Consider the following 13,784-nt stretch of genomic DNA (forward strand, 5'->3'; position numbering starts at 1 on the left):
ATAGGCAAATCTGTTACAGAAGTTCAGAGAGGAGCAAATTTTTTTTTTAAACTGAATTCCGGAAGCTGATGTTTTAATAGTCCCTTGTGTTTTATTTTAATGTAACATTAGCCATTTTCAGGTAGTCCTGACAACATCAAATCTAAGTAAGAGTAATGTGCACTCTGGTCTCATCAAGAAAGAAATGAACCTGCCTAGCCAGGCTCAAGTCCTTTTCTGAGATTGTCGATTATTCCCACTTTACATTTTGAAATATACGCCCATATAATCAGGGCAGTAATTCTCACACATTTGCCATTCATAGACTTAGTAGAGCCATCCACAAATAAATATATTAGATTGCATCTGATTTAAAGGTAAAATTTCAGATCAGAAAGCTTGATGTTGTTGTCATTATTATTTAGCCTGCATTATTTGTTGCAAGTATTTTCCAAAATAGCATTTGCATCAACAAAATTTATTTTGGAGAGATTAAGGAAGTTCAAGGATTTGGATGAACACATTATAAAGAAAGAGCAAGCTAAGTACAAAACTCCTTTTCAAAAAATGTTCATAAGAAAAGGTTCTAAAATCATGTTTTGAAAATACAATTTGTGTTAGGTTCCTTTATCCATAGTCAAATATCTAAACAAATTTTCTTTTCAAATGTACTGAGCAAGTAACATTTCCCACTAGTTTTGGTAGGAACTGCAACACTTAGAAGTCTTCTTCAATAGAATAGATATGATTATATGGATTTTGCATGTTTATTCATACAGGCAACTGTCTTTTGTGTTTAAAATGAAAAGTTATTCATATTCAATAGAGGAGCCTAGAAACAAAGAAACAAAAAAAAAAAATCAAAAATTTTGAGGGACAGAAATACTTAAAATTAGACCAAAATAAAAACAGAAGTGTGGCATTTGGCAGAAGGAACTGCTATGTATTCTAGAAGCCTGCAGTGAGTAGATTTCAGCCCTGTAACAAAGATTTCTAAATCCAGAATGGATTTAAATGCCAGACTTTATACGATTTTGCTCTGTGATGGGCTGTGGAAAATCTAACACTTTCAGATCATAGTTATTAAGACTCTCTTTTTCTCCTATTCTGTGACGCTCTGGTCTGCAACTTCTTTGAAGTTTTCCTCCAGAGCACTTTTTAAGAGAAACTTGGGTTTTGCTGTCATAACAGACAGGTTTTAGCAAGAGATAAGTATCTCTATTGTCAGAGAATGAGAACACCTGAATGTTAAAAAATGCTTGCTCAGAGCTGATGCCACATATCCCTCAGGAGTCAGCATTCAAAAGCCTCAGGCCTCCATCAGCCTCCATAGCAGTATGATGTGCTGGGAAGAGGAAAAACCATGGCCTACCTATGACTACATCAGCAAAGAATGAGGATAAAAAGTGCCAGACACATGATTTTCACAAAATAGTTGCCAATAAACACTTTTTGTCAGACTAAAGTGTGCCCAACATAAATGTTTCTGGGATTTTTTGGACTGGTTTGCTTTGGGTTGTGGGGTTTTTTTTTGTTTTGTTTTTTTGGTGGTTTTTTTTTTTTTTTTTTTTTTGAGGGGAGGAGCAGGGTGCTGGCAAAGAAATAGCTGAATTTTCATTCAGAAATCCTTAAACTTTGTTTCCAAAGTCAAATCAACTTTTTAGCAGTCACAATATTCACTTTCTGACTCCTGTTTTGAATAAATCCTAAAATGAAACTTTGTTCATACTGTTTAAGTTTGTTCAAGCTTTGCCTTGTTCCAGCTTCTCCCTAGCTGGCTCCATATCCTGTCAGTGTTTCCAGAAGGACTGTTAATCTTTATTTTAGCACTGTCCAAATTTCAGATTTTCTCTTAAAAAGTCCCAAGCAACCTCACTCCACAGTTAACCCATTGTGCACTTAGCAAACCAGTATTAGAAGCTTACTTATACCTCTGCTTCAACTCACCCATAACCACGTTTCATTTTATGAAAGGCAAACACACGTTCAGTTTGCTTTGGCAAATATTTGCCATTTCCCACACACTGCATTCTCAAAGAGGAGAAGATTTTGCTGTTTTGATAGACTCCTAGTTCACATAAGACCCAGCCTTGTCAGTGAGCAGAATGAAACACTCTGAGATGCCAAAGAAAGGGAGTTAATGAGCTAGAAGCAGTAGCAAATGAAGTTATCATTAAAAATGAAAGAGCAACATGCAGCTGACCAAGCTTTAGTTGATTTTTTTTGTTTGTTTTCCTGACAAGGATTCAAGCTGTGACAAATTGAGCAGTGATTTGTAGATGCTCTTGATCTACAAGGACAAAAGCTATACTGTCTGCAGGGAATGAGGATGACCAGCTACTGAAAGCCATGCCTTAGGTGCTTGTTTTCATTTCAAACCAATAGCATTTAAAGACAAGGCACTCTGTGTGTTTCATTTCCTCTGTAACTGCCAGAGGGGCTGGAACTGTGTGAGTCAGGTTGGTAGGACTAGGAGTAAATGTGCATACCATGTGCAGGTTGGACTGTTTTGTTGGCTAGCAAATTCAACTGGAGACAAGGTATCTGTCAGTAAGACTACAGCCAGATGCTTGTTCGAAGTGCACCACTCACTATAAGAGGCTGTGGTCAACCTTGCAGTTGGTGGAGGTTGCTTGTGAGATGTTTAGATAGACAGTAGGCAACTGCAGTCCAAATGGTTAGAAAAGGGGGAATGTTAAATGATAAATATGATCTCAATGTTAACTGGGATATCTAGCATGAAGAAAAGGGCCATGGTTTGATTTCTGGCTGCTGCTATTTCCACCCACTTCTTCTTGCAGTCCCAAGTCAGAACAGCTGTACCTTTGACACATCCAGGCCAGACACCTATTCCCTCTTCTCTCATGGTCAGTGTCATCTTCCTCAGCCTTATTCTGACAGCACTGCAAAAGCTCCTCACACCTTTATTTAAAAATAGATCTGGATAGAAAATGGATAGCTTCAGTATCAGCTAATCCCGTGAATAAAATTACCTACATTTCAAATGTGTTAGAGATTTGGAAACACTGACGTGATTGGAACTTTTGAATTTAAAGTATTAATTTTTATATAATTTTATATTCATACAACATTAAGTTGAAATATGTTAAATCATCTATAAATATGTAATGTCCAATTATATACTAATAATATGTTGTGCAGTATAATAGCATAATATAATATATTACATAAATCATAAGATTATAATCATAAGATTATAAGTAATATGTGTGCATAAAAAATGGACAGTTGAATTAACTTAAAGTCATTAATTTAATTAACATTATTCAGTGTTACTGAGAGGAATGATTTTGAACAGAAGTGAGATCCAAGAGGTCTCCATTGCTTGGCAGCATAGTACAGTTTAGGATGTAAGCACTGACAGCTGAAAACTACAGCTGCATTACCACAACCCAATATCATTCCCTCTGAGATTGCAGTCTGCATTTTCTCCAACTTTTGTACCTTCTCCTCTGAAACATTTCTCTGAACAAATGAGAGTAGTCAGGAGTCATTCATGTGCTGCTTCTTAGCACAGTTTCTCTCTCTCTGTCTAAGAAAAGGAAGGAGTACATATTTAATTCATTAGCGCTCCTCAAAAACCTATTTCACATTATTTTAAAGTTGTTAAAATTGGCTTTTCTTTTTGGCTTTGTACGATGACTAGTAAGGACATCCATCACTGAACTACTTTCTAAACTAAAGCAGAGCAGTATGTATGGAAGTAGATGTGACTGATTGTCTTTGGGAGAGTACATAATTTCAGTTCACTGAAAATATGTAATTTCTGACTAATTTTTACTACCAGCACTTGACTGTAACACAGAAAAAATATCCCAGCATTGCTGACCACTGTTTTGTGCTGTGATTTCCCTCTGTTCCGTGCTGTGATTTCCCTCTGTTCCCTGGAAGCTGAGCTATCACAGTTGCTCTTCCACACAGTAGCAAAGCCTTATCTGATATCTTGGCACATTAGCTAGTCACTGGCACAGTTGAAAGATGCATTAAATACCTTCAGGGCACGTGCTGTACCACCTCATCTCATCTGTAGGTTTTCACAAAAGTGGTTCATAATACACAGACAAAAAGAAATATCAAGACTTTAAAGCTATTGGGTTTTGTTTGTTTGTTTGTTTTGATTTGTTTTCTTTTGTTTTCCTTTTTCCTTGAAACATTTGCATGGAAGAATGTTGTTTCTGAGCTATCTCATGGTGTAATCTTCTCAACTAACACAGCACTTAAGCAGCATCATTGTAAGGTGAGATAAAACTTTAGTAAATTTTTGCCTAGGAAATGAGACAACTTCTAAGACTTAATTCTGACTTCCCTTAAGGGAAGATAAAGTTTATATTATAAAATAGATCAGTATTCACTGCTTCAGATTAGCATCCAGTATCTGAGAGTCAGATACAGAAACTAGCAGTCCTGGCTCCCTTTTCCACATGTGTAGATCCACAGTGATGTCTACTATTGATATCAAAGATTTTATCTTGTCTAAGAGACAGCTCCCACACCTTTTGTGTAAAATGAGCAAGACTGAAAACTGTGTGCTTCTTGGAATGGAAACACTGGGTAACACACAAAAAGACTGACCAATCACACTGAAACAAAAATATTTCTATACAAGCTTAAATGCAGCTGGCTAGATGAAATGCAAAAAGAAAGCAGAAATGAAATCAGAGCTGAAGTAATTTGAGAAAACAATATAAAAACAGCCTAAGTCAATGCAGAATTGCTTTTCTATTTCAAAACCTATGTTGCAAATAATTTCTGCAAAACTGTAGAAACTTCTTCTGCAGAAGATTTTGATTTTTCTGCTCTCTCAGACAAAATACATCTGATCACCTTTCAGTATGTTGCAATTGTTCCAGGGAAAACCTACTACAGTACTACTTCTGCAGGAACTGAAATGCACTGCTTCACTCTTATCTTTATGAATACATGTGTTTGAAATGAGCTTCACCCTTTGCCTATCTGCATGCCTGTTCATCTGGCATTTCACTTGTGATGCTGCTGCTTGGACTGTGCCCAGTAATCACTAGTGTGATTGGCTCACATTACTATAATGAGAACATGGTTGATCTCATGAGAGTAGCTACTGGGCTCCCCCCTCTTGTTGCAGTATATCCTCGAAGTGTTGAGAGCTGGATGGCCTCTGGCACCTTCATCCCTGCTACTTTTTGTTCAGTGGAGCACATTCTCTCCCAATTGCAATATGACCATGGAGGACTTCACTGAATTTCCTGGTATCCTTGGCTGTTATTTTCCTTGGCCTCAGTTCTTTCAGCTATGATCTAGCACTGATGACTCATCTTCAGAGAAACAGAATCACAGATTGGTTGATGTTGGTAGGCACCTCTGGGTCCATCTTGTCCAATCCCTGCTTAAGCAATGACAGGGTACCCAGGATGATGTCCAGGTGACTTCTGAAGATCTGCAAGAAGGCGGCTCAACAACTTCTCTGGGCAACTTGTGCCAGTGCTTCATCACCTGCACAAGACAGAAGTGCTTCCTGATGTCCAGACAGAACCTCCTGTGTTTCACTTTTTGTCAAAAGCCTCTTGTCCTGTTATGGGGCACCACTGAAAATAACCTGGCTTCATTCTCTTTGCATCCTTCAATTCAGGTATTTATACACACTGATCAGAACTCTCTGAGCCTTTTCTTCTCCATGCTGAACAGTCCCAGCTCTCTCAGACTTTCCTCACAGCAAAGAAGCTCCAGTCTCTTGATGATCACATTCTTGGTCCTTTGCTGGATACTTTCCAGAATGTCCACGTCTCTCTTGTACTGAGGAGCTCAGAACTTGACACTACACTAGGTGTGGCCTCAGCAATGCTGAGTAGATGAGAAGGATCACCTCCCTCAACCTGCTGGCAACATTTCAAATGCATTTCAGGATACCATTGGCCTTCTTTATGGCAAGGGTACATTTTTGGCTCATCTTCTACCCCATCAGGGCAGCTATATTCCCATGCAAATGACAGTTGTACTACTCCTTTGCCCTTTATAGCTTCTGCAAATGAAGAGAGTTGTGCTGGCTCCTTAAATACTGTTGACTCTCTGTGATGGTGTCATTGGGCATTAAAGGACTGCATCTGACAGATTTGGGTAGAGGAAACCTAACTTCTGTAGAGGAACAGAAGGAACAGCTATTATATTGATTTTAACTGGTGGTTTTGTGATTTGTTCAATTCCATAGTAATGCAAAAAATGAGACAGGTGTGCAGAAATAATAATTTTCCTCAAATATGAGTGCATCTAACTTATTCAGGTGGAGGAAAAAAAAAATTAAAAAAGACATGCTATGAAGGATTTGCCACAGTATCCAGGCATGTCTTATACTTACTACAGATTTTATTTCAGAATTGCTCTTATAAGTTTGACTAGCAAAAATTTGTTAGGTCATGTTAACCTGAGACATGTCCAGCTAAGTAGCGGCACAGGAGCTGCTGAGAACAGAATGAATAGAATCAAAGATTCACAGAATGGTGACTTGGAAGGTCATTTGGTCCTTCTGATCTGGAAAGGAGCACTGGATGTCATTTGGTCCAACCACACTACTCAAACAGGACCATTTAGATATTCTTGTCCAAGACTATGTCCAAGTGTTTTTTAATATCTCCAAGGAGGGAGCATCCACAACTATTTCAGTTCTTGTCGTCGTAATACATATTATACAGAAGCCACACCAAAACTCTTGGATATAGTATCATTATAATACATGGTCAGTCTAGCCTGCACAACATCTTTGAGAGAAGTGGTGAAGAAAAAAGGCAGCCCATAATGGATCTCTCTTCACTTTTCTGTAGTTTGGTGGAAAAGAGACTTCTTTCTATCTTACCCAGAGCTAAAGTAAGTAACTTTTGCAAGTTGAGGCTTGGTAATTTTTCCCATCAGCTGCTCTCAGAGCAGCAGCTCTACATATATTCACAACACTGTTCTGGACCTGTCATGTTGAGCATCTTCAAGCTGAGTACATACAGAAAATTTCTGAACAAACTCAGTACATCTGAAGTGCAGTTCAGTCTGTGTGAAGCCACTCTTACACTGTGGGTACCTTTATTTCACTGATGTCAAAAGCTGAGACGCATTAGACATCTTTCAGTCCAGGGGCTCAGATTTTTCATCTCTTACTGTGTGTCAATCCTTGGCCACTCCAGTGCTTTTCTCCTTCCTCCTGCTTTTGTCTCCCTTCTCTTTTTCTTGTTATCTGCTGTTCGTTCCCTCTGCTGACTGTCAGAATAGCTGTTGCCTCTACAGTGCCAACCTGGATCTATGAATAGGGGAATACAGGAAAGGGAGAGAGGAAACTGGACATCTGTGAGACTACCTGCAGTGCCAGAAACATAAGGGGCCCTGGTAGATGACAAAAGCACAGTGGTGCTCTATATGTCCAGACAAACGGAGGTCAGTCTGGTCTGTAGGAAGGCATAAGAAAGCTGTCAGATTCCCTGCATGATGTTTGGCAGCTCTGTAAACCACAGTACATAAAACAGTCAATGTCAGCCAAAAGGAAAGGGGGATGGTGAAGTATGCCCTAAGAACTTCTTCCTGTTATGAACTGCCTCATTATCTCCATCAGCTTCACATTACAACCAGTTTTAGCCTCTATCTGAAACACTCCAGTTGGTTATCAGAAGGAAAGTCTCTTTCTCTGTTTTGACAGTCAGGACAAGGTAGATGAGAGGAAGCCCTTTGCACTTACACGTTCACCTTACCAGGCTGCTTCCCCTTGCTGTTTGAGTACATCGACGGCTCTTTTCATTTTCATTTGTAAATCTATTTTTGCCTGGAGAAAATATCGCTGCCAGTCATTTCCACCATCTTTGCCCCTTCATCACTGGTTGTGTTGACAACTACAAAGTGACTGCAGTCTGCCAGGTCAAATGGGCAGCATTTTGCATTCACGTGGGGAAAGCCCACCCACCAACATCCTTCAGGGAGTTTGAGGCACTGGCTGGGTGATTTCCTGGAGGAGGGATGAAAATCAAGGGCATTAATACCATGCAAATGTTACACATTTATAGATGCTTGGGCATCTCACGCTTTAGTAGGTGTTGCGTGGCTCACTCTGAAGGATTGTACATCTGAGAAGGATTTCCTACTAAGAATTGCATTGCCTGGGGGCATCCTCTTTCTCTGATAGCCTTTTCAGAGTTCTTTGGTGATTGCCATTCTCTCAGTCCTGTCCAGAACTTTATTTTTGATCCTTTGATTTTATTTATACTCCAGGCAAATTCATTTCCATATTTTTTCTGCATAGAAGACCACTCTTAATTCTCAACCTCGGTTGTCCTTCCCACTGTCTCTGACATTGCTATGAAGGTTTGCATGCATACCTTTTTACAATTCACTCACTGGAGAGCACCTGCCTTCCAAGTTGACATCTTGTCACTGCACATATGCAAAAATAGAGTTTTTTACAGTCTTGCTGTTAACACTGATTGTCTCTGTACTAAAGGAGAGTGCTACGTCGGGGGTAAGGGGAAAAGAATTAATCTGCCTTTTTCGGAGTTTCTTATTCAAGGATATCTGCTTCACATTACATAGAGGCAAATTAAGGACATACTCAATACCATTAGAAAATATCTGCTAAATGGAGCTAAAATTGAAACTAAAATAGTATTCTTCTAGTGACTGCATTTAATGAGGTGATATCCACCCCTTGGAGAGCTCAGAATGAGCGGCCCATTACAATTCTGAATGATGCCTCAGCTTAATCTTTAAACCTCTGTTGTTATCTGCCTAACAAACCAAATTAATCTCTGTGATTCACGTAATTGTTCTTATATAACAAAGGAAAGCTCAGGAGAACATGACCAAAGTTTGTAAAGAGCTCGAAGGTTACAATGTTCTTTATGGAATAAATGATCCATATTGACAGCTGTCAAGGGGCAACATAGCTAAGACTTCAAGGAAAGATTGCTAACAGTACTTTTGGATGCTTCTGTTCTACTATATAATTGAATAATGCTGGTAACAAAAATATTCATCTCCTCTTTATTCTCCCCTTATTTTATAGTCATTATTCTGTTCTATTGAACAGACAGGCACATCACTGACTATATGTGCTTAAGAGAACAGCAACTGATCATAGCTTTCCAAAGAACTCTGGTTTCACACCTGGGTATAACCAATCACATGCAGTCATCAAGCTCTACTTCAGGTGTGAAAGCATAGCTCCAGGAAAAGCTATATATGCCCCTGCAAACAGTTTGCAGAGTCTTCTGCACTTTCTGAATCAGCTTTCTTTCAAACGCAAAATGACGTTAAAAGTTTTTCAGTCCTTGTTGTTGACTCCAAAGAAGTTTGGGACTCACTGGTACAGGAATTTATTTTGAAATTACTATTACTTTCCACACTGCCCTATAAATTACTGCATAGAATGAAGCCCCCCAGATAAAGAGAAAGCATTATGGCTCTTCAAAGTAAGGACAAAAACCTAGAAGAACTTCAGCAATAGCTAATATTTATGTCAAGACTCGGGGAATACACGATAATTTTGGTTGCAAAAAAAAAAAGGACACACTTGTAAAATGTTTGCAAAATGCTCATTCAAAACTGAAAACTGATTTTTTTTTTGGTAATGTCTCCATAGATGGTCAGTGATGATTGTATTTCTGGCTTGTTCCATGTTACTGTTCATCTGGATAGTTCAGATTGACACAAACACTTTAGTCATTTGCACAGCAGGAAGATATAGAGGTAATAGTTAGTTAAATAATTAAAAGATTAACTTTAATGAAAATATGTGCACAGTGTAGATGCACATTATCACAAAGTCATCAATGATGAGATATACCATCAAGAGAGAATTCACAGAACAATTTAGTATCATTGATGCATACAGCCATTGACATACACAGTAGACATGCAAATATTAATATTTAGTTACAGGTGAAAAAGCTGAGAAGATGGAGAAGAATCTTCTTAAATGTGACAGCATGAGATTCCATATTTGTTGTATCTTAACATTTTTTTTTCTATCAGATGCACATGATCCATGTGTGACTGCTGTTTCCAATGGCTTATAAAATTGCTTTGGGATGTGGCAGGTAGGTGTGGACTTTTACTATAACATGTCATGGCAGGAGTGAAAGAAGTTCAACAAATCGAAAATGGCCTGAGCAAAATTCTTTTTCCTTGACTTTTCTAAATAAGCATATATAGGAATGCCTTGAATTAATTCCACTTGAAATAAATTAAAAAAAAAACAAAAACAAACTAACAAGAACACTCTCTAAAGACTGAAACCTTGACACTTATTGGTAGAAAAGAGGAAAAAATAACATCTCTCCAGGAATTACCTAATAATTAATTATCTTAACTGTTCTAAATATTCAGGTTACATATAGAGTGTGTATACATATGCATTCATATAAATATGTGCTGAATTCACATCTTATTCTATATAAACATCCCTAGTTTTAGTTTGCAGCCATTGTACTGTGTTGGATGACAACTCTTGATTTTGTAATGCTTCCATTGATACCCGTGGTCATCAAACTATCCACCATGACTCTGAGTCCTATCCTGTTTCTCAGAGCAGACTCCCCTATTTCTTGTGGCTTACACTCTTTCTTCCGTGTGTATTTATGAACTTCCACAGGCCATGTGAAAATACAGTATGTTTGCTTGTGCAAAGTTTATCAAGTGTGCTGCTTTTGCAGCTTTTGCTCGCCTTTACTTACCAATTCTTTTTTTATTATTATTATTTCTCTCAGCAATCTCAGCATTTCTTTTCCTTCCTGATCAATACAAAGAGCAATAGATGACAGAGTGGCAAGAACAGGTTTCTGTGGAACCCTATTAAAAACCCTCTCTCCCTGTCCAGAAAAGAATTCCCTGCTAGTAATCTGTCAATTACTCAGTGCTAATGTGCTTGATACTGGCAGCAGTTTTTGGCTTCACAGTGAAATTGCTAAGAACTGCATGTGGAATGTGAGGGGGGACTCATAAGGCACTAAGCAGCGTGCTTGAGTTCAATCAGGTTAATGGTTGCTTCCTCCTCGAGGATCATATCAATAGTTCAGTTTATTTTAGGAGAAATTCCCTAAATTATATGCAGATTTCTGGCATCCTGTAGATAGGCTTGAGGGAGATGATGAACTGTTCCTACTTGCTCTTGTTGTCTCTCATTTCCTGACACCGAGGCAGATAAGGCCAAAGTAGATCTCTGCACTACATTACAGGGAAAAGTCTTAAAAGATCTGCATTTGCTGCAAAAGCAGTTAATGAGCAGTGACATGAGAAAATACTTCAAAATACATTCTCACCCAGCCAGCAGAAACAGCTTGTCGAATTTGCCTCAGGTTTTCTCTGGTGACAGACCTCCCAGGCAGAGCTGAGACCCCACCAACCTTAGGGATTTCACAGGTGAGTCCAATAGCAGAGGAGGAGACTGCTGCCTCCATTTTTAACTGAAAGCTGTCACTGTGAGATAAAGGATGATCTTTTTTGTTAAAACTCCAGGTTAGAGACTAAGTTTGCCACAGGACAAGGTTTACATTTCAAGGAAGTTATTTGGGGCAGGATTTTCAGACAAATTTAGAGTTCTACCTCCATTAGTGAGATGGCTGAGTACCTTGACCAAACTGCTCCTTAACCATTCCGTGTCACAGTCACCTCATCAGTAGGAAGGGGTTAAGCCATCTCTTTGCTCATCCTGCCTTCTTATAGTCTGAGAATGTGTAGGTGCAACCCCTTCCAAGTTACAATATCATCATCTGCTATGCCAAGTGAGAATCAAGTCAGGCCTATCAGGAAACTGAGAGCAATCATTGCATGTCCCAGGGTGCATAACCCCTGCTACCAGCAAAGGTCCAAAAGGGCTCACTCCTCACTCCTATAGGGCTAGACAGCTGGAGGCCTCCATTAGGCAGCCAACAAGTACCTCAGGGCTTGCTGTAAATTGAATGTGCCTTCTTTAATCTACTTCAACAAAAGAAGTGTTTCTAGTTTTGCCAGCTGCCAGGGACTTCACCTGAACAAAGATTACCCCTCACAACAATTTGCAAACTAGGTCTGGAGCAGATCCAGACAGATCCTAAAAATAACTTTAAGATATCAAACTGCAAAAGGGTTTACCTGCAAAGAGAAGACTCCTGTGTATAATGTGACACTTTTGGTCAGTGTTTTCTTTATTTGTTTTTTCATTATTCTCATGTTTGCTCTTAAAATCATATCTATCACAAGGACAGAGCTGCAGCAGAAGAAATTGCTGCATAAACAATGATGCATTTCAATATTTAAATTATTTCAGTCCTTTTTGGAACCATTTTGTGACTGCATTCATTATACTTAAGCAGGCTTCCATAATTTAACATTTGCTCAGAGTTAAATTAAACAAATTCTATTTCTCATGTTTGCAATAGAGACAAAATTTCTTGGCAATAGACTGTTTTGTTTGTTGATTTGTTTAAAGCAGATAGCATAACGGAAATACCAAACAAAATCATTTTAACCTGAATACTTGTAGTGTACATAAGCCAAACAGAAAAATAATATTTTCCCTTACTGCTTTCCCACTCCAGACTTTTGATGAGGAAAAGGTCATTGTCAGCTGGTTACAGGGCTATTGCTGAAGTTAATTCAAATTGCTGGTGGTAAACTTGGAGACTGGTTCACACGCACAGGGCCTTGTATAAAGTACCACGCTACTGGCAATTGCCAACTTTTTAATGATAGTTCTACGTTCATTCCATCAGGTCCAATTTATTGTGCAGAAACTTGTAAGACTTCTAAGATGCTTGGCCTACAGCCCACAGCAGAGTGGGCTCTATTTTACACCTCAGGAAAATCCTAGCGCAGGTCTCTTTGGACATCGTGAGCAAAGGTAGGTTTATTGTGGCTGTGGATTATTAACTGATAGGGCTGCAAAATACAAAACCAAGTAGCAAACAAAAAATTACGCATCAACAAATGATATCAAGAAGCCAAGAAATTAAGGGAATGAATGAACCTAATCCATATTTCAGACCAAATCCTGAGATTTAAAATATTCCTATCTCTGTGGCCTGGATTAGTGGCAAGTTTATGCTCTGATATGAAATGCACTTAAAATTTTATGGATCAGAAAAATCTCATAAACACACCATTAACAGTAAACACTGACTTGAAGAAAGAAATATCCTTTCTTCAAAAACTCCTTTTTTGACTAATGCCCTTGACTAAATACCAGGCAAGAAACTTCCACAGGAATAAAAAAAAGGGCTAAGAAGTTAATTTTCTTTACTTCTGTACAGAATCCAAGTGTATCACTTCAGAACTTGGTATTCCATTGTGGTCTACTATTGTTTCCTGCTGTTACAAAAAAACAATCAAAAGGTATGGCTTGGAAGATCACAAATGTGTGGTTGAGATTTGACTGTGTATGTTAAAAATAAGTGTTCTGATTTGTGGAAAATGTTAAATGAGGATAAAGTTTGGGTAATGCTGGCATTAATGCCTTGAAAAGGGCAGCAAAATCCATATAATTAAAGCTGAAAAAAATACTGGGTCAAGGATTGTGAATGCTAACCAAGGCAGTAAGATAATGTCAATACAAGCAATGGAAACTAGAGAAGTGGCAATTCTCCAATACATAGAATACAATTTGATGAAAGCTAATTCATCAAATAATAACATTTAAAATATGCAGAAATACCTCTAGGGAGGGAGCTAAAGGGTGTAGACGTATGATGGGAAAGCAATCAACCCACCAGTTGAGCTTCAGCTCTGTGTTAAATTATGTTAAATTTCCTCCCTGCAATACTAAGTCACTGAGCTAGACATTCTCTTAGCTGTCTCAATAGGTGTAAATT

This window comes from Lagopus muta, chromosome 3 (assembly GCF_023343835.1).
Source record: "Lagopus muta isolate bLagMut1 chromosome 3, bLagMut1 primary, whole genome shotgun sequence".
NCBI lineage: Eukaryota > Metazoa > Chordata > Aves > Galliformes > Phasianidae > Lagopus > Lagopus muta.